This window comes from Pezoporus flaviventris, unplaced genomic scaffold, assembly GCF_033815535.1.
Source record: "Pezoporus flaviventris isolate CSIRO_AGI_PZ_B2104156 unplaced genomic scaffold, CSIRO_AGI_Pfla_v1 ptg000079l, whole genome shotgun sequence".
NCBI lineage: Eukaryota > Metazoa > Chordata > Aves > Psittaciformes > Psittacidae > Pezoporus > Pezoporus flaviventris.
In genome coordinates, this window is record NW_026892627.1 from 7,134,717 (window position 1) to 7,157,284 (window position 22,568).

General features: G+C 42.6%; 1 protein-coding gene across 4 annotated transcripts in view; it reads left to right on the plus strand.

The window, feature by feature from the left end:
- Positions 1–22,568, plus strand: part of LOC133280047 (uncharacterized) — a 44,161-nt gene that overhangs the window by 5,330 nt on the left and 16,263 nt on the right. The gene's annotated exons all lie outside the window — the stretch shown is intronic.

Below are 22,568 nucleotides of genomic sequence, written 5' to 3' on the forward strand. Positions count from 1 at the left end.
CACTTTGTCTTAACCTGTGCTAAATTGGTAATTGACTGTAGCAAATGTCTGCTTTCTTCTGAAAACTGGGGAGATTTTGGTGCCAGTGCACATCCCATTGGGGTATCCTTGTTGAAAAGTAGAAAACAGGGAAAAGATGCAATGGATAGCTGAGGGTAGTAACCACATCAACTGCCCATAGTCGTTTTTTGTATCTGCACCCATATTCACCCAAGTAGCTCAGAAGTAGCTGAATCACTAGTTTTGGGGTTTGGGGCTTTTGGTTTTTTTTTTTCAGTATTATAAAAAGCTACCCCAAGATAATTTGAAAGACTTCTAGACAAAGCCTAAATCAAATGGCAAAATCAGGATTACGTCATACAAATGTATGACTTCCAGTTTATTTGTGCTAAACTTGGCTGGACTAAAAAAAAAGTTAGCATATGTTAATTGTCATATGCTAATGAATGCATTGTGGAAGTCTAATTTTAAACTTGAAATGTTTGTTTCTTCTTTTCATCAGTTTTGCTTACTTGTCATCTTGTAGATCTGTCTTACTTTAGGCAACAGCACAGCCTGGATAGAGGATACAACATACCCTTGAGCACTGGTGACTTTCCCAGCAGTTTGGTGAGGTGTTTGTCACTGCTGATGGTGGGGAATAACCCTCTCTTCTAGTCCTGATCAGCATCCCCAGGCAGCTGGAGAACTGCAAATATTGGGTGCTCCCTAGCAATGGGCAGATAGGAGGACCAGCCCCTTCAAATCCATCTAACTGCATTCTTTGGAGGCAGCATAGTTCACAGTCTATGAGGAAATCCCATTTCATTCTAATTCTTGTTTTCTCACCTGCGCCTCACTGTGAAATATCCTGACTTATATTGTACCACAGCTACTCCCCACACAAACTAATCTAGCATTTGCATGAACTAGGGCTAATACAGTCCAGGCTCCCCATCCCCTGCCTGCTTTAACTTGATTAGTTAAGTATGTGTTAAAGGCAGTGTTGCCCACACTGTGATCTATGTGCTAACCTCACACCTTTACACCTTAGTCTCACCAAAGCCTGATGCCTTTTCATCATATTAAGCTACTTAGACTGGGCTAATGTGACTGAGAAACACACCTTTTTTATCCATTAAGAGGAGGCCAAAAATGTTAAGTGCTCAAGATGCAAGCCCCTAGGGCTTGTCTGTATATCGAGTTATTACACGTGGAGGCTTTTATCTTCATAAGAAAATGTTCTTTTTGTGAATGCCAAAGTGTGAATTTAAAACTAGTGGTTATAGTATAACCCTCATGCAGCCTCATTTATTCTTCTGGCTTTTTTTTTTCCAGATTAACTTCTTTAATTCATTTAAATTAAATTTTGAAAGGTACTCCTATTGGAGTGAGTTTGTCCACATGAAGAATTACGCTTGCCTGACTGTTATTAATAATACCTTCCTATGTGGAGAAGCACTGTCTATCAGGAATGCTAATTTTGCACGTTTGCGCTTAATAAGAGCATCACTTGTTTATATTTGAATCTTCCTATTTTGACAAGCAGTAGCTGATGCACTGTACTGAAATTCATCAAGTTATTCCATACCAAGGCCATGATTCTGGGGATGCTAAATTGGGCAGATAAGTAAGTAAATGCGTGAATAGTTTTGCTGAAGACAACTACCTCCTGAATAAAATTTGTTCTGTGTTTAAGCATTTGCAGAAATGCTTACATTCTGCCTAAACTAGCAATTTATATAATTTGTTCTTATGAGAAACAATGGACTGTGCTGTTACATTGTATTTTTGTTAGCATTCACATGAAGTCACATAAAACATCCACAAGTTACTTAGGAGCTTCAGTTCCATTCTCTGTGACTTGCCTAATTTGTTGGAATTCCTGTATTGTTTACAACCTTATGAAACTGAAATTTTATAAACTTTAATACTCTTGAGTTTACATTTTGACATATATGTGGTGGTGGGCAGCAGAAAATAATCTTTTATGACATACTATTGGTTGCATGAATGTTTTTATTCAAAAAGGTAGAATGCTAATAGTTTGAGTAAAATCAAATCAGTATCTGAAACCAGTACACACTAAATACTGTGCACTGTAAGTTCTATGCACTGCAGGTACATGCAAGGCAGGAAAAAACCCACAGCCAGTAGCAAGCACACAGGGCAGTAGGTGGTCCCTTTGTGTGCATCTCTGGGGAAAGACAATAGACTGATGTGGAGTTAGGACTTTATCACGCAGAAAGTTAAATAAATGTCTGAGCAGTGTTTGCTGTTTGCAGGAGTGGTGCATTACACTCAGATTACTCAATAGAAATAATACAAACCCGGCTATGAAAGAGGGGAGAAGATTTATTTGTGTGTATCAAATCATACATTTTTTTGAGTAGTACTGTGTTTTTATTCTGTGTTCTTGTACAGCACCTAGTGCACAGGAGTCCTGGTTCCTTGTATGAGATCTTGGATGCTATGAAAATAGAAATTTATCTACTATTAGTAGAAGTAACCTTGTCATATATTGCCAGTTTTGTGAGGAAATAATCTGTGTCTCAGACAGGATGGCCTCACTTTGAATGGAGTTGTTAAACTGTGGGAGAGGCAGGTGCCTTGGGTTGTAGTCAGGTAAACACGAGGAGCCCAATTCTGTTTGGAGCTGTTTACTTCAATACTACTGTGGATCTGAGTAATCAGCAGAATTGGGCTTTTGGTTTTTGAAGCTACTTGCAGACAATTAATGGGGACATGTCACCTACATGAGGTCCAGCCAGAATTTAGTCCTTTACTTACGTACTAATGTTTTAAACCAGTTAGCTACATACCCATATGGAAACAATAGTAGAGCCTCCACAGTCAAGACTACACTGGGATTCTAAATTACATATATAATAAAGGCTGTGCATATGTTTTCTGGCTGAGAACAATGCTATATTTCAGCTTCAAGCAAGAATTTTCTCCAAGCCATAGACCCTCAACAAAAAAACACTTTTTAATGAAAGTCCTGACACCACCTTAATTGCAGTGCAGCAAACATTACCATCATAATCCCATTTCATCCCTAGGCAAGGAGAGCATCCCTGGGGGCCTCCCTGCTTTTCTTTGCTAGTGACCAGTATTGCAGAAACAGCCTTTTCCCCAGTGCATGTTTTTATTTAACCTCTGCTGGGCTGCCTGGGGGAAGGTGCATGGGGAGCTGCTAGTGCTCATCTCCCCGTGCTCCTTGCAGCCCCCTGTCACTCCCTGCAGGCCTGGGCCCAGAGGAGCAAACGGCACCAAGGGATGCCCAGCCTGCAGCTGCCAGTTTGGCTTCCCCACAGCCCCTCTGTTTGTTTCCCATGGGAGCCCAGCAGGAGCCAAAATTCAGGTTCAGCCCCTTTTGTACCATGAGTTTCACTCTGACTTCTTCCGGCAGCTTCCAAGCTGGCCGCTTTGTATATGCCAGTGCCCAGACACAATCCCATTTTTTGCTGGCCTGCCACACTCCCGAAAAATACCTGCTTTTGATCCAGTAATGCAGGGGGAATGGCTCTCCCTGTTGCAGTCCCTAATCCAGGTAGGTGAGAAGAAGGACTGTGGGCACATATGAGCAGCCTGCAGTGCGCCCAGTGGTAACACATTTCTTTGAAGCAGTGTTGCAGTGTCTCCTGGCTTTCCCAGTCTTGGGATGGGTAAGTAAAATGTGATTAGTTTCTCACTACCATATTGATGCAGTGAGTGTATTTTGTGTGGGGACTACCAATATTCACTGGACAAATTTGCAAGGCTGTTCAAAGCTGGGTTCTCTTTCTAACAGAAATATTGGGAAATATGTATGTGCATATATAAACACAAGGGTATACTTGTGGTTCTTAACATTTTTTCTTCTGCCTTCTTAAAGTAATACATCTGTATGATCAAAAAAGCTAGAATAATCAATCTCTCTTTATATAACTGATCTGAAAATCCTAATCAAGCCTAAGGTTTCTTGTTCTCTCTACAATGTTGTTAAGCAGGACAGTCTTCTATTATGGAACTCCTACAATTCTTATGTACAGAGTAAAATCATGCAGCTGAGATGCTTCCCCTAAAGCCAAATAAAAGCCCTGTATCTGCTGGGAGGACATTTCTGTTATCCTGTTCCCTTCTATTTACATTCTCATATGGTGTTAATCACCATGGTATCTTACAGCTTTATAAAAATACAGTGCATCATATGTGATAAATCATTAATATTAAGAATGAAGATGCTGGATAAAAATATTCTTCATAAATATAATGCAGAAGACGTGCATTAATGGACATACCCAGACAAGCAGCCCAAGTAAAAGGAGCGTGTTTATGAACACAAGAGATATGGTCAAAATCATTCCTTAGGTAATAGTACTGCATTCAGTCACTGTATGTGAGTGTGAATGGTATACTCACTCCTGTCCTCCCTAACCTGTGCTATAACACACTAAAGCAGAACTGCATGCAGCCATATCCTGGTCTCTGCCTTGCACTGCAGAAGAGTGCCTGCCTGTCTTGCAGTGTTCAAGGCGGTCAGTGAAAAGAAAACAATTTGCCAATAAATGTAAAGTAAGATTATGCATTTATTGTTAAATAAGCACACATAATTACAATCTAAACATAAAGCACAGTGAGGGACTGTACTCCCATGGACAGAATGCACTAGAGTGGTCATAGTTTATCCCCCCAATTGGTAATCTCAGTTACATATTTTCTCATGTTTTTCATTTCCCACTTAGTTGCAGCCAGATCTGTTTTCTATTTATATTGTGTCAACACATAAGTAATTTTCTCCGTTGTATCCTGCACTACTAAGTTCTTTTTCTTGAGGGAATAGCAAAAGTAATTATAAATGGAATGCCTGTTTTGCCTAAGTACCATGTGTAATTCCCTTCTCTAAGAAGGATTTTTATAATTCCTCCAGAAATGTCTTGGCAAGAACCAGCCCACCAGTTGGTAGTCTGGGTCCAGCCTTTTGGGACACAACTCAGGATTCTGATCCCTTCGGCCAACAGGCAGGAGGGCACCACAGAAAAATGCTCTATAGTTTGTTTGAGAGAATAGTGCTGATGTTAAGTGTGTGCGGTTATTAAGCACCCCGGAGAGTTGTTTCCCACCTGTGGATTTTGCTGTTCAGCACAGAATTATTTTGACAACTGGAACGTTCTTCATTGTGGATGGCTGTGGGGGAATATTATTCCTACTCTTCAAGTAGGATCTACTCAGTGGTCCAGTAGACCTGTTCCGCCTTTACTGTATTGTATTGTGAAAGGAAACCAAACAAATCCCAAGTGAACGGAGGCGTAACCTTGAGGCCTTCTTACCCCTTTCTACCTTGCTTTCCACAGACAAGTTCAGATGCCTTGCTGAATAGCAGTAGAGCAGACCTTGTGAGCTCTGTGTTAAGGGAAGTTCGGTTTTTCATCTCTGGGCACTCCTGGAGAAAACCTCAATCAAAATCATTGTATGGGGGTGGTGAATCCTAGCCATGAAAGATTCACAGCTTGCTTGCTGGATGGAACAGTGACGGGCCTCCTGCAGCTTATCAGCATCTGGGGTTGTTCAGCCTGGGGAAGAGAAGGCTCCAGGGAGACCTTAGAGCAGCTTCCAGTGCCTAAAGGGGCTGACAAGAAAGCTGGGGAGGGGCTTTCTGTAAGGGCATGTAGTGACAAGACAAGGGGGAATGGCTTTAAACTGCAAGAGAGTGGATTAGATATAAAGAAGTTCTTTCCTGTGAGAGTGGTAAGACCCTGGCACAGATTGCCCAGAGAAGCTGTGGCTGCCCCATACCTGTCAGTGTCCAAGGCCAGGTTGGACAGAATTTTGATCAGCCTGGTCTAGTGGAAGGTGTCCCTGCTTATGTCAGTGGGGGTTTAAGGTCCCTTCCAACCGAAACCATGAATTCTGTGATATTATGATATGATTCTATGAGGAGAAAATAATTATTTTCTTATTGGGTTGTGCTGTCTGTGTATGCATTTGTATTCTTCTGTTACAGTTTCTGTACTGTTTCCTTTGGTTAAAGGTTATTCCAGGGAACCTACAAAGCAATGAGATATTCTTTTCCTACAGATGTGGCAAGCTTGAGGAAGGTTGTATTGGAGCATTCAAAACCCGTGTCCCATCTGGTTTAGAAGCTTCAAATTAGGGATCTGTTTTTAAGAGACATGGCTGACGTAAGACAAGAGGTCCTTGGCGAAAAGAGTATGTAAGCCTCTTAGAGTCTCATGGGGTTTGACAGAGGACCCTTCAGTGTGGTTAGCATTTCCATGGGTACCGTTCCTCAGCTGCTGGAGGTTCTATTACCCAGTTTTGACTGAAACTATAGTATGATCAACAGAAAAAAAACACATGCTGTTCCTGAAGCTCAGCAGCTCTCAGTCTGGTATCTTTAACATAAATCAGTTTAAACTAACAGGGAAGATTAATACCCACATCTGTGACTCAGCAACTAGCACATGTTTGCATCTGCCATCTCTGCAGGAAGGGGTCGTCCGCTAGAAAGGCAGGGATGTCACATCTTGCCACTGCAATGAAATCCATAAGGGTAGTGAGCGTGAGTCCCAGGAGTGCCCATACTGCAGTGCCCTAGTTTATGCAGATGCTTTGAACAAGCTAGCTCATGTGCCTCTTAACAGTGTCGTTCCAGCAGTGTAAGCTGCAGAATCCATCAAACTGGGTATGCTACTGGGTGGTTAGTCCTAGCACTCTGTGGCTCTATCGCTCTCCCTGTAGTAAGCCTGACTTAGCTCCTTTAAAGCTCTGGCTGCAAAAGCTGCAGTCTCTGAAGTCCAAAGAAACCCAAGTCCATTTCCCACTTCACTGCATATTTAATCAGAGGCCTCTCAGAAGTTTTAGGCTGTAGTGTTTCCTTATCCCTGTATACTCTTGCTAAGGGTTCATGTTTATTTAAGATTTAACTTTATAAGCAGTTTTACTTTATCTCAGTATACACAATACAAATTTGGTCTGTTCCCTCAGCTTTTGCATTCAGCTGGTTTGACTGATCTAACATTGCTGATTTTCTAGTATAATTCAGCTTGTCTGAAAAGAAGAAGATTGATGTTGGCTGAAATAAAATTCTGAGCTGCCTATGGAGTTTTATTGCCCTAGATTTTTGGATTGCTGTTTATTTTAAAAAATAGGCAGAACTCTGACTTTAGATTTTAAGGAATGCCTACATTATGTCAGTGTTGCTAATTCTTTGAGTCAAGTCATTGTGGTTAGCCAATCTTGTTTTCTGTCTCTGTGGTAAGATTTTCAATCCAGAAGGCTAACCTCAGTGCTCCCACCAAGAAAGCAGGCAGAGATGACAGTGCATTTCCTTCTTTGACCTCTGTAGTCGAGTTTTATAGAAAGATGCAATCTATCAAATTGGACTGAACACCAGATCAGCTGCATGAGAATGAAAGTGTCAAACCTTGTTCCTGTAGCAATATGTGGAACAAAAATGTACTGAAATGCATTTCTGAAACGAATTTCTCCTTTAAATTGTTTTTCTACTAAATTCCAACTATGAACTGCAAAATTCTGTCATGCTTGTGAGTTACACATGGTTATGTATCACATCAGAACAAATCTACAGTTATTTGGATTTTTGAGTTGTGCATTTTGGTACTGCAAGATTGTGCATGTATACTTGTCTTGAATTTCCTGAGTTTAATGATTGGGGGGGGGGGGAATAATTATTCTGATTTCTTTATGTAATTCTGGCATAACATCCTTTCTTTGGGGAAAATTCCTTGCTCAGTATACACTTCTGATACAGGGAGGGGAGGAGGAAGGTTTAAGAGAGATGCTCCCCTGCATCAGTTTCTGCCTTCATCCTCTTTCCTAGCACTGATCCTAGTTCAGAGTAGAGAGTTATAGCTTTTTGTGAGCAATGCCAACATTGCAGCTGAAGGGGTGGGCAAAAATGCACCTTGTAGAGCCCTTGGACAACCTTGCTGCCTTCACACTGAGTGTGGTGCAGTGTGAGAAACAGATCTGTTCCTGCTGTGACAGCCCTGGGCTGAATCACTTCTGCTGTGGCAAGGGCCGCATTGCAGACCCTCAGCACCTCCTCTCGGTTTACACAGGGGTTGTGTTTCTCCCTGCAATTAGCAACATAATCATCCCTGAGCGTGAACTAAAGAACTCGGTCCCACCCACATGGGACTGGAGGCTGTTTAGTGAGTGGAAGATATATAAGATCAGCATTACGTCATATAAAAACTTTGGCTTGTCACCATGAAATTCACTTACATGCTCTGCTTGTACCACTGGTGGTGTGCAAAGCAGCTGAACTGGCCATTTGGACCAGGCTTAACTCCTACTTTAAATCGCAGGATTATCATGGTAGAGCAAGAGTATTTGTTGTGCTGGAGCTGCCTCCTAACTGGCCACTGTGCAGCCCTGGCCTTTTTCAGATGAGTGGCAGATCAGGCCAGTGACAGCCAGTGGGTGGCCGGGAAAACTACCAACGACAACCCTTTGCATGTGGTTGAATGGAGCAGTGAGTATATTCTAAGTAGTACATTCTAATCCCTCTAACTGCAGGATTTCAAACAGTAGAAACACAGTTTGGAAACTAATAGTTGAGGGACAGCTGACCATTTTGTCACTGCTGCCACTCTGGCATTACTTAAGACTGACCTGAATTCTTGATCTGGCCGGTCTGTTGATTTATAGTCATAGTGATCTGTTAATTACTTGGCTTAATTACAGCAAATTTATTCTAGTGAAAGGTTTACCGATACGCAGATGTGTAAGTTTCCATGTTACTCGTCACTGAGATAATTTTGAAGCATAAAAGATATAGCAAGCAATGTCTTGTAGCAAAGAATGTGGATCTTTACTGGTAAATTCTCCATAGAGAATTCTTCACTTAGGCTGTAAATATCATAGCTGCGAGAAACATCCTGTATTCTTCACACACACACAATAGGGAACTGGAATCCCTCTCAATACCATTTCAGTCATGTACTTATGACCTGTACTTCCGTAATACCTCTTTGCTGTGGTAATAGCACCAGGTGTACCATCAGTACACCTACCTTTTCATGTTATCTCTCATAGAAAGATGCAGTTAGCAAGTGGCATCAGGTATTAATGCAGAAGTGACCTTTTAATGTCATGCACAGCTACGTGAAGAAAGAACTGCCACTGAAAACTTCTGATTAAAGATAAAAGGAGTCAGGCTGTAAAAACATTAAGATAAAAAGTAAATCCATTTGCCCTGAGTTTCCCCTGCTATCCCACCTCCTACTCTAAATTGATGTTGTCAGCACTCATGATTTTATCACAAGTCTTGTGATGTTTGATGTTTCACTTACACTCTAGCTACTAGAGTTGTGTAATGAGGTTAGAAACTCAGCTTTCCTCTTTCTTTAATTTAAAGTAAGTTTCTAGTCCTAATGGTTAGAGTAAAAAGCTTGCAAGTGTGACCCAGGTGCACCCTAACGGCTCAGAAAACAGAAAGCAAAGTAAAAGAGCTCCACATTTATCATTTTACAGACAGGCTTATGATTTTGAGGGTCAAATGGTAATTCTTGAACCTTTGGAGCAGGCGATAGAGGCTTAAAAAAAAGTGCCTGAACAAAGTACCACACTATGTTGCATTTTCCAGGGAAGCATAGTAGTCATTACATCAACAGTGATAATTCTCTTTTCGGACATGCGTATTTTCCTGTTTAATTTGTTACGTAGCATCTCAGGGTGCAGCTCCAGCCTGACTGGGCTGGAGGGGACCATACTGATGGTATGGTTACTGATACGTAGCCATACTTCTTAGTGTTGGAGAGCTCGTATTGCTTGCTTGTGTTAACAAAGAGGAAAAGTCTTGCAGCACTCCTTCGTCCCCTGGTACACCTGTGCTTAACATTTGTAAACCAAGGGATTTTCTGACCTCCAGTCTCAGGTGATCTGCCTTTTGTGAGGGTTCAGCAAGAAGCTAGGAATACCCCACCCCTGCCAATCCAGCAGCAAAGGAGAAAACCAACCAAGCAAATACAAAAATGTAAATACAGTAACACTAGAAATGTTTGGGTTGACTTAAGAAGCCCCAAATGTACCAAGTGTAGGGTTTGACGTACAGAACAAAAATACTCAGCTGTTGGCTTTGGAAAACCAAACTCCAACAGCATTGTTGAAGGAGGCACAACATTTAAATGGGGTTCCAAATCATCAGAGACTTAACAGTTTATCTATCACTAAAAATGTGAATTATACCTAGAACTGAAAAGGTATCCAAAGCAATGAGCGGAGCCTGAGTGTTGTATGAGCACATTGGTCAAAACTTCTCTGCAGCCCACAGACTGGTGGTCCCAAAGGTACCTTTCTGCTTGCCCTACATTATTGTGTAATCCACTCTAGAGGTGACAGAATTACAGATAATTGTGGCAGTCTAATTGCAAAAGAAAAGGTGGAAGTCTCCAAGGCCCAGCTACTACAGGAGGAAACAGATACATAGGGATGTCATGTTTCACAAATATAAATGTATGTGACAAACTAAAATTTGGTAGTATTTTCAAATAATATTTGAAACTGAACTAAAGAAGCTCAGTGGATCCTACATTGACTCTGTTATTAATTTGGATGTTGAATTGAGCAGTTATTTCCATGTTGCAATTTCCATGAGGCTGCCACATTGCTTCTAAACTGCTTCCCCTGTAGAAAGCTGAAGAAACCATTATTGAATCTTGATCACTTTGCTCAGTGTTTCAAAGGGCACGTACATTTTTGTGCACGATGACCCACTTTATTTAAGGCTATGGACTTTTATCTCCATATTAAAGCACTGTCAACAATCTGTGTCTTGCAAGAGGTGCATTCTTCAGCCTTAGGAACTTCTAAATAACTGGAAAAGGAAATTTAAAATTAATTTACAGGGTTTGCAAAACACTGGAGGAGGCTACAACTTTCTTGTGTTAGTTTCTGTGAAGAGGAGGTGCACTTTCTTTTCATGCTCCCTCTCTTTTTAGTCTTTCCCAGCTTCTTTCTAGCTTGACTATCTCTAATTACTTTCAAATATACCCAAACCATCATCTCTGTATTGAAATGAATCATCTCTTACTCTCAGCTGTGCAGGCCTCTGCTCCTGTGATACCAAAGTCAGGTGTATTTCTAGAATCTAAAATGCAAAAGGATGAAAAGATTGCCCCACCTGTATTATTCCCACTCCTATTGTCATCTGTGGCAGGATGTCTGTTGCTCTGGCAGGACAATTGAATGCTTGCCATGGGTGTTTTTAAATAATGGGAAGCGTGGTACAGCTCTGTTTAGATAAAGCTGCACTCAAGCTGTTGATCTGACTTTGAAACTCCACATCATGTGAATTAAAATGCTAGAATTGCCGTCCTGTGAGTCTGTCTCCTTTTCTGCCTCACAAAGCATTAATTATTGTGGTCTTGACACTCTGTTCTGCCCTTTTCTTCTCTTTCCTCCTCCCCACTGTCACTCCCAGTGGCTGGGGAGTCTTCCCAGCAAAGCGGTCCAGTTCATCTCCCAATAAAGGGCCATCAGCCAACACATTCCAGGCCTAAATTCATCTCATAAATACTGGTACAGGCTTAAATAAATGCAGTCCCTCACTTAATGTACTAGATTTCAATAGAATTACATGGGGAATTAATTTTCCTCTGTCTGTAGTCTGAAAAACAATAAAATAGGGAAATGCTTAGAATCTATGTCTCAGCTTTCCAAACTGGTTCTTGCATGTTGCTCATCTATATAGACTATAGCAAGGTACTCCTGCTGTGCGTGTCTTTTCTATACAAACATACAGCATGTTAGGCCTTACTGATAACAACAAAAGCACCCGTAGTTAGGTGGCAACTCAAATTTGTAAGTCAGCCTGTAGACCTGTATGGTTACTTGTGACACGTCATGGCAGGTATTCTAGTATGTGTGTGTAATTTCTGTTACATGTGGCAACACTTCCTGCTGTATGCTCATCTCTTTGTATAATAACAAGAATTATCATTTATGTAGCACTTTACAAAGAAGTGTACCAACAGCAGTTGCAGGAATTAATCTGACAAGGTCCAGCAGCATATACAGTTAGTCTGGCATATGTAATGCTTTGTTAACTCTGTGTCTTGTGGCTTGCTGTAGTACCTAAGTGAAAAGCCAAATATCAGGATTTGCTAGTACAACTAGATGGGAAGACAGACAAATAAGGATCTCGTGATGAACTTTTCCGTTAAAACTTCATTCCCTTTTCTTTTCTTATTCCGTTCATTCATGTCCCATCCTTTCTGTCTGCACATTATATGCTGTTCTCTTTCTTTACCAACTTTTCCCTATTGCCCTGTGCCTTTTCCTTCCCAGGTGAAACATCCTTCTTTTTCCTATTCATTGCCCTTAGTAGGTTCTCTCCATATAGTTCATAATTTCTGTCCCTCACTTCCTCCAGTCATCAACATCTTGGGCAGGAGTGATTGAAGCAATGGTTTCTGAAAGAGCAGACCATTCTCTAGAGTAGCGTTTCTCTCTCTCTGGAGAAACACTACAGATCATTATCTTTCTCTCTCTGTTAATGGAGAAACAGAACGTGTGAAGTCAGTTGATGATAACATAGTAAGTGTGTAGATGAAAGTCCTTTTGCTGCGAGAAGTATCATAAATAGAAGGTACCTACAGGTATTTGATCTGAGCCAAGCCTTCCTCGTATCTTAGTATTCTCATTCCGTATCTATGTATAGCTGATGTCTGTAGGAGCACACTGAAAATACAGATCTGTGCATTAATTAAATTAATGGGGGTTTAACGTGGAAGATGTACAAGAATATTTTTTTTATCTCTTCCAGAATGGTCAGCACACAAATTGTAATAATTCACATGCTGATTTTTACCATGATAAAACTGAACTGCCTAAGAGCCTTTTGCTGACTTTATGGATTGGTTAGGTCTGTTCTTGTAGTGGCAAGTGTTTGAACTGTAGCATTACCATTTCAAATTATTTTCTAAAACTGCTCACTGAAAAGAGAAGAAAAATAAGACTACAATAGTCAGGACCCCTTATAAAATCTTCCTAGAGGAGTCCATGGATACTCACCATTGGTCTCAATGGAGCTTTCACACATCCTTGAAAGGAATTCATTAAGCTGGAAAAGCTGGCTAGAAACCAGTCTTCCTATAATGTCTTCCATAATTTGCTTCAAGGGACACATTTATAGTCACTCAGCCTTTTTTATAGATCTTGTGCAAGATGAAGGGCTGGGTCACAATTGCAAGTCTTTAATGAATAAATGTTTGTTGCATGCCACAACCCAAATAATTTTTCAGGCATCTCAGCACAGTACGATCTTTTCAGTTTGGACTTTCCTTAGGATACGCAACCTCTGGAATCACAGTGATACAGTGACTGATTTTATTGTAGGTGCTCCTTCTTCCATGCTGACCCATTTGGATGCAGAAGGAAAACATCCAGCAACTGCAATTTCTACTTTTGATTTTTTTCAAGGACTTGATTTCAGTTACTTCCTTTTATTCACATTAACTTGTCTACAGGCTTGTACGGAGACAGGTTACAATAGAAAGGCTACTCCAAATAACAAAACATGACTGAAATTTGAATATTTATCAGACATGGCCAGATCTCAGGGTAACATACTGCTTTTCAAATAACCCTAGGATCTTCTGCGGGAAGTCTGTTTCATTTATGAGAATTGTCTGTCATTCCCATTCCACAAAATACTGCTTTTGGATTATAATGGTTAGAGAGAGAGGGAACAGACAAAAATAAGGGAGAGAGATGTTTCTGGTGTGTGAAGCTCATGGGAGTTTTAGAATAGGGTTAGATTTGGTTGCTGAACTTTGATTACCTAATGCAAATTCATTCAGAAACTTTTTATCTGAAAGTAGCCCAAATGAAGAACTAGCACCCTTCCTAATTCTCCTTATCTTTAAGAGAAAACTGGGCACACCAACACTGGACTTTTTTGCTGGACATTTACCACCTGGTCACAAACATTGGAAGTTATGTCTTAGCATGGTAAGCCAAGTAGCTATTGCACAAAGAAACACTGAATGCACTTACATATTGCAATGGGAACAGCCTTGAATCACCATATTGATATACAAAGGATCAGATAGTAAACCTTTAATTAGCAGCCAGGAATTGCTTTTGAAAATGATTCTTTTTCTTTGACATCCCTACATATGGGCTGAAGGATGCTGGTACAGTTCTCCTTCTATCAAAATAGGCTATAATGTGTGACTATGTTCTAGGAAAGTGTTACCTTTTTTAACAGATTTATAATTTTTTAATGTCAGACCACCATAAAGCTTTCAAGCAATAGCTGCCGGCCAAAATTACATTAGGAAAGTGCACATTATGCTCCATTTCCCTCAACGAAGGGAAGGTAAACATAGGCAATCTGGGCTAGGAGGGCCAGAGCAGAGGTAAGGAGGTGGCCAGCTCCCCAGCATCTTGGCTTTTGCTGTACTCTTCCTAGGGTCTCTGCTGGATTAATCTGTGGCAGTTTCAAAGAAAGAGAACAGGCCCTTCCCTGAAATCATCAGAGTCCTTTGCTTTCGTACCTGTATCCATATTTAAGAAGAATTTGTCTGTTATTCAAGAGAGGTAGCTGGTCCTCAGCTTTCCAGGGCAGACCTGTTAGGCTCTGTGCAGACAGATGCAAGCTTCCCCTGCCCATGCCTCCTCAGCAGGCGCATTAGCTCGGGCACTGAGCCATGCTAATACAGCTCTGTGGCTCCTAGACAGGGGCTGGCACAAGTTTGGTTGGCATGGAGTAGGGGCTGGGTGAGCTCACATCTGTCTGCACCTGCCTGTGCTGACAGAATAAAATTTGGGGTGGAAAAAGAAACAGGAGAAAACCTAAACAAGCACTTCTGGATCCACCTTGTGTTAGCAGCTGGAGTGCTGAAGTCGGGGGGACACAGGGGTGCAGCCACATGCACAGCAGGAGCTGTTGGCTGGATCTTGCCTCTGCAAGAGAGACAGAGGCTCTGGAGCCTGCTTGTGTCACATTGCCTGCAGGAACACAGCAGGAACAATAGCTCTTGCTGAGTTTCTGCATGCAGTCCATACACCCATTTCTTCCCAAAATGGCAATACAAAAGTAGCAATACAAAATGCCAAAGAAGGGATACAGAAGGACTTGGGGGTGTTGGCTGATGGGAAACAGGACATGGGCCAGCAGTGTGCTCTCAAAAGTGTGACCAGCAGGTCGAAGGAGGTGATCTTGCCCCTCTACTCTGCTCTCATGAGACCTCACTTGGAGTATTGTGTGCAGTTCCGGTGTCCTCAACATAAAAAAGACCTGGAACTATTGGAACAAGTCTAGAGGAGGGCCACGAGGATGATCAGGGGACTGGAGCACCTCCTGTATGAAGACAGGCTGAGAAAGTTGGGGCTGTTCATCCTGGAGAAGAGAAGGCTGCGTGGAGACCTCATAGCAGCCTTCCAGTATCTGAAAGGGGCCTACAAGGATGCTGGAGAGGGACTCTTCATCAGGAACTGTAGCGATGGGTAATGGGTTTAATGGGTAATGGGTAACGGGTTTAAACTAAAATGGGAAGTTCAGGTAAGAAGGTATAAGGAAGAAGTTCTTTACTGTGAGGATGGTGAGGTGCTGGAACAGGCTGCCCAAGGAAGCTGTGAATTCTCCATCTCTAGCAGTGTTCAAGGCCAGGTTGGACAGGGTGTTGGGCAGCCTGGTGTAGTAGGAGGTGTCCCTGTCCATTGCAGGGGTGTTGGAACTAGAGGATCATAGAATCATAGAATAGTTAGGATCTTAAGTTCCTTTCCAACCCAAACTGTTCTGTGATTCTATGAGTCTGTGAATACCAGCTACTTCAAGGAATGGGCAGCACAGTGTGATTGTTGCATTCTGAAGGAGAGATTGAGACAGCACCCACAAAGGGGGAAACAATATTTATGATGAATTATCACTGTTGACAGACGTAAGTTGTACATAGGGCTGGTGGGTGCTGTTCCTTCAATCTGCAGAGAAAAGCAATGCACTGTAAAGCTCAGTGGCATTTTGAAAATACTTGTAAAAGTCTGTGCAGCACAACCTGAAACTATTATTATCTGTTTAGTCACAGTGCTGCTAGTTGCAAATCGCCTTATACCAGGGAAGTTGGGTTGAGGAACTGAGCTCAGGAAAAAAGACCACCTCATTAGGTCCCCATTAGTCATTGCAACAGCTGAAACTATGTGACTTGGCTGCAGTGGGTCAAGCCAGGTCACTTAGGTTAGACATTTAGGCTTCATATGCAGAGAGTGAGTCAAAAAGCCAGTCTGCTTTCCTAGGTGAAGGAGGTGGTGGTGGGATGTAGCCAGTGCTAAATGCTGCATTTGCATTCACTCCCCAGAGCCCCAGCCCTTGCCTCAGGGCTGCCCATGGGAACTGCTGTCCTCTGGGCTCTTGGCTCTGGAGGAACCTCTTCTACTGGATTCCAAACTGAGCTAGGTTTACTCTTTTCTAAGCAGTGAGTGGCACTAAGCTGAGCAGAGCCCACAGTGAACTGGTCTACTTCCAGAGTGTGTGTCCAAATTGCTGTAAAAAAATGGGCAGATTTTTCACCTTCATCACTGTGTTTCCGTTAGCATTTGCCAGCATCTTCTGAGTATGCCCTTTAAGTGATTCGAAGGATTTGGCCTAAATCTAGGTTGCAGAAGTGGTTTGGTGGGAGACCGACCAGGCTCTCAAGCTGAGCAGAAGGGCCTCTTGAGGATAAGACAGTTCTGCCTTTGCACCTCTGGAGCTAAAGTGCCTAAATTCTGCCTAAATCCAGAGGCTGAGGAGCAGGGATAACACTCCCAGTACCTTTCTAAAAAGCAGTCCATACATAAACTGCTTCTCCTGCCCACAGACAGTCTGCATCGTTTGGTTCAGTGGCAGAAGGAAGCGGGGTCAGGTGTTTCTTTTGTGCTCAGTGAAATGATATCTGTGTGCCTGAGAAGCTGGGAGGGATATCTGAGGTCACCGAGTTCAGCCCTTCACTACTGCAGACAAACATGATGTAATCCCTTTCATTACATGAGCAAACTCCCATTCTAAAAGTAGTTCGCTCTGCTTGTTTTGCTTTTTTTTTCTCCACTTGATTTGCTCTCCTGTCCTCCTTCAGTAAGGTTAGGCCCAACCTTACTTTTGATTTTGGAGCCTGTGTTTATTCCAGGCTAGTTTTACCTATAACGCTTTTATGGCTAGCCTTTGTCTCCACATTTTTTGTGTTTCTGGTGAGTGGAAATGGAAGATGAAATCCGCAAGAAAAGAGTTCATAGCACTGTATTTGTGCATATTAACTACTCAGCCCACTAGTGCTTGATTAGACCATTTTGAGAAACGGGCAAATGGTAATTACATTGGTCACAATACATTTAACTGAACATCTGAAGTAGCCATTAAAAAGAAAACTCTTCTAGAACAAGAAGAAGCTTCTATTTTATTAAACAATTTATAATTCAGTCGTATGGCCCTTGAAGATACTTAGAGCTGAATTATAAAGTAGCTTATTTCACTTAGTGTCACTTTACATTTTACCAGTTGGAAGATCTGCAAAGTGCTTCACAAGGCAGAGATAAGTCCCCTGGAACCTTCCAATTGCATCTGAAAGGGTTGGGCTCCTTTGCTCTTCCTTAGTCTGAGCACATTCCAGCTACCAGTGATGTCCCAGTCAGCCAGAGCCCCCATCAGCAATCTGTCCTCTTCATCTCTGTCACATCTTGAGACAGGATTTGAAGCCAGTTTTGTAATGGAGGTAGAACAGAAAAGCATTGGCGTGGGAGCAAAATGATGAGGGTAGAAAAATGTTCGCTAACTGTGTGCAGGTGACTGTGGTTAAAAGGAAGTGTGAACATTTGCTGGCTTGCCTAGCACAACAGAACACTTCGAGTGGCCTTCCCTTGTGATACATTCGAGACAATTTGATTTTGAATTTCTTTCCAAGTAAAATTTGAAACTTGTTTATTGATCACTTTAACACATTAGTCCCTGGGACATTCTGCTCAATGCCTTCAAGACTGCTGCTTCTTCATATCCATCCTGAAAGTCTGGCTCTCCCCCATCAGCTATGAAATGTAAAACCTTGGATAGGTGTAATCAAAAATACATGTATTGATTCTCAAGAACACAAGACCAGTTGGAATTTGTATATATATACACAATCAGCACTACATGTATTGATTCACAATAACACAAAGTGAATTTGAATTTGTATATATGCATAATCAGCATTGCATGTATTGATTCACAATAATAAAAAATGATTTTCAAATATGCATATACTCCTGAATTGCACCTAGCCATTTGGCTGTCTTGACTCATAGTTTGTATGGAGTAGTCAGCCCTGTAGGCCAATTCTATCATGTGCATCCAGACCCTGGGGCAACAACAACCTCTTAAAAACCTCATCCTGCCTCTGAGTGGCTTCTGGTGATCCAGGTCAGCTCCAATGCAGTTCAACTGCAACCTGGGAGCAGGCTGCTGGGCATGGAGCTGTGTGAGATGAACTGGGAGAAACCCCAACAGGGGCTGATCCCTTTGCTCAGGTGCTGCCTGTGCTCCAGCCCTACCCTGGGTCTTTGCCTGGGTGATGCTGCAGCTACATCTGAGCCTGGCAATGTCCCTCACTGGCCCTCACCTTCCTGGCTTGCCCTTGGAGTAGCCTCATCCTGTGCCCAGGCTGGTACTCCGTGACCCTGTGCACAGGGTTTTCATCTGCATGAAGCCAAGAGACATGGTCTCCTCGCCTACACCGGGGTGGTGCACAGTGCGTGCTTTGGAGCGGGGGAAGCACAGGCACATATTCCCCACATTCAGGATTAGCAGTACTCGGCCCTGTTCCTGAGCAGGCACCTGAGTGCTGTGGTCATGTATCTTTCTATAAATAATTACTTCATCACTCGCAGCCTCTTTTCATCACCTCTTTTGCTTCAGACTGATGACTGTTTGGGGATGGAAGGCTGTTTTGGGATGGAAGGCTTTTTTCCTCTCTAGCTGGACCAAGGCCATTCAATGGAGTCAGCAGCGGGAGGTACTGAAAGAGAGATACTGTTAGCACTGTTTCCACATACCCCAAGACTGATCTTTATGCAGCTGACACTACAAGGGATATCCCTTAAAATAAAGGCCAGCTTATTACCCATCTTCTCCAACTCCTGTGGAACTAAATATCCTGAAGTCGAGAGACGCTGTGCACAAAGCTTCCTTATAACTCTCAGTGTGCCTTCTTTGCTGGCTCCAGCTGCCCCTACACTCTGTTTTTCCTCAGTCTTTTCTTCAATATTTTTTCCAGTTGACTTAGTTATTACAGTACATGGACCAGACTGAGGAAAATACACTGAAGGTTGGAGCTGGCAGAGCAGGGAGAGCTGCGAGGGAAGTGCTCTTGCCATCCAATGACATCATCTGCGTGCTAATTGGTCACATTCCCGCGGATGGGAGGCACTGGCCAGTGTCCTTGGGCTTACTTCCGTGATACAGAACAGAGACGGTGCCTGTCTCCTGCCAGCCTTTCATTGCCAGCCTTCTGGCAAAGCTTAGGACATTTATAAAAACAGTACAGTACTTTATTTAGCCTCTAGTGAGAAAAAGTCACTTCACAGCTCCAGTTTAGGCACAAGGCACTAACAAGCAGATGAAAAAGAAAAAGAAGGAAAAAAATCTCTTACAGAAAAACATTTCAAATGAATACACGAACGTTGATTTGTATTCCAGATGACCTCGCAGATCAGGAGATTGAGCTGTGCCTTTTATCTCCAGAGCAATGGGTTCAAATCCTGATTAGCCCATAGAGGAAATTCCATTTAATGGTCTAATTTTGGTGGGCTGAAAAGCTGTTCCCTGCCTAGAACCACCATCTATTATGGTGTGATTGGCAGTCTGTGTTCAAGGCAGAACAAGAACTTCACCTCATCTCTACTCCTATTACTTCATCCTGCCATCAGCTCGCACTACCTAACCCTCCACTTCCAAAGAGCCTGAGAAAATCAACAGGGTTTGCAGCATGAACAGAAGCTGTGCTGGGCAGAATTCTTGGAGGGAAGTTTCAATGGGAGGAGATGGAAGGAAGAACATGGAAAAAACACAGAATGAGGATGGACAGGGAAAGAACGCATGGATAAGCAAAGGGTGGGATGCAGGTACACCCAGAGCTGAAAGCAGTGAAGGAAAATGAGTATAACTCTGTTTAAACAGCAGAAGGGGGGAGGCATTCCCTCAGGGTTACTTCCCTCAATGGTCACACTGTATCTGGTGGTCCTGACTCGTGTAGAAATGTCCCTAGTCCTTGGCTTCTGCTGCTCTGTGACAAAAGCATCTTAGCATTGTGGTTTTCCCAAGCCTTCATTCTTCAGAGCACAAAACACACTGTTCTGCAGAGCAGCACAGAATTTGATCGACTGATCCACAGCCAGCTCAGACCGCCATCATATCTTTGCAGAAGCAACGGGTTAAGAAAAGAAATGCTCATCTCCAGTCTCACCAGTACAGTATTTCCAAGTTGTTCAGTTGTAGTTTTCCTGCCAGGGTGAGAAGCCCATGTGGTGTTCTGCTGAGTGTTCTCTATAGGTAGAGCAAGTGGAAGAAAGCAACAGAAATCTGTACTGTGACACTGGTAAGCCTTATGACCCTGTTGTGTGCGGTGCTGTGAGCAGGCACAGAGCCTTGTCACCATAAGGTGCCTGCAGAAGTGGATGAGAAACTGTAGGTGAGGGCTGTGAAGGTATTGCTATCACACAGGGATGGCGTTTCAGACAGACCTCGCTGTTGTCTTTGTACTTTTCATAATCACCTTGGGTGTGAGAACAGTGAATATGCTTACAAAATACCTCTTTGGGTATTTTGGGATGGTCTTACTCAGGATAACAAAATCCAGATTTAGAATGGCATTGACAATGGGGAAAAATGTTGCAAAATCAGCCTGATGATTAAGTGCAAACTACTGCGCTTGGGAGGAGAGATGCAAAAAGAGGACCTCCCAGCTGGGCAGCAGCACTGGGAGGGACTGGGGCACAGTGGACTAAAGGCTGGATATAAGGACAACAGCAGATATCCTTTCTGGCTGCAGCTACTCCAGCAGCGAAAGCCACTGCCCATAACCCTGTTGCGCATCATCTCCTCCTACATCGGGTCTCAGTTTCATAGAATCATAGAATCATAGAATCATAGAATAGTTAGGGTTGGAAAGGACCTTCAGATCATCTAGTTCCAACCCCCCTGCCATGGGCAGGGACACTTCACACTTCATACCTGATTATACCTCAGTCCTACCTGGGTCTGTTAAACTGAAGATCAGGAAAGACCTGTTACTTGAATGACTGACTGTAACCGGGATCCTTTACCCAGATTGTGTTAGGGAGCGATTATACGGCGGTTATGCTGGTTGACCTGGGAGGGGGAGAGCCTGCAGCTGAGCGGTGGTGATAAGCAGCTGGAGTGAGTGAAAAGAAATAAACTTTTCACCCAGCTCAGCTGCAGGCAGAACAGGATGTGCAACTGCAACCTAAGACATAGGAGATAATTATTCTACTCCACTTGGCACCGGTGAGGCCTCAGCTGGAATACAGTGTCCAGTTTTGGGCACTGCACTGTAAGGAAAATGTAGACAAACTGGAGAGAGTCCAGCAGAGAGACACGAGAAATATTGGAGGCACAGAAGGAACAACCTAGGAGGAAATGTTGAAAGGATTGTTTGTTTAGTCTGGGAACAGCAGAGTCTAATGAGGAGACACGATAAAAATCGTACAATATGTTAAGGTTTATTGTAAGGAGGATAGCGATAAATCTTTCCCTGTGGCCATGGGGGACAAGGAAAGAAGGAACCACCTTTGTCTGCAGCTAGTAAAATTTAGGTTGGAGATTAGGAAAAACTTGCTAAGTAACAGGGTGATGGAGTAAAGCTAGCTAGGGTGTGCGTGGCTCTTGTTAAAATTCATAATAACCCTGTCTTAGTTTGATAATGAGCATTGAAATCATAAAGATGTTTCTTTAAATAACTATTTTGGGCTAATGCCTAGGACTGGATTTCCACACATCAACAGTACAGCCGTGTGGATGCACTTGCAAGAAATAGCTCTTGGGCTGACAGCTTCAGGGCATAGATACTTGTTTCATGATCAGTGTGTACAAACCCCAGCATCTTGTGACCTATCTCTCATTGCAGGATCTCTACATATTGCTGCAACACAAATGAACTGTCATGTAACACAAGGATTTGTATAAAATTTTACAAATGCAGGAATAACCTTTCTCTTGTGATTTCATTCCTGGCTCCCCTGTATTTTTCCCTTGCAGGTTTGTATCCTGTATCTCTAATCCCTTCTTTGTAGATTTGCTGTGTGTGCACAGCTAGAGATATATCCCCTGATTGCTGTTAATCCTTTGAGTGTTTATACATTATACGGCATATGTCCAGTGAAAGTTCTGTCGTATGGTTTTAACGATACTGATCCTCCAGCAACACTACTGGAAACAGAAAATCACAGCGTTGTGTTTCCAGCCCAGGGAGTTCTTGGGCTGTGAATTGGGTTTTCTTCCACAGGAGAGACTCAAAGAACCTCTGAATGTTTTCAGAAGTTCAGTCTAAGGTGTTTGCAAACTTAGGGAAGAAACAGAAGGTTGGTCTAGAGGCTGGATGTGGGGGTAGGAA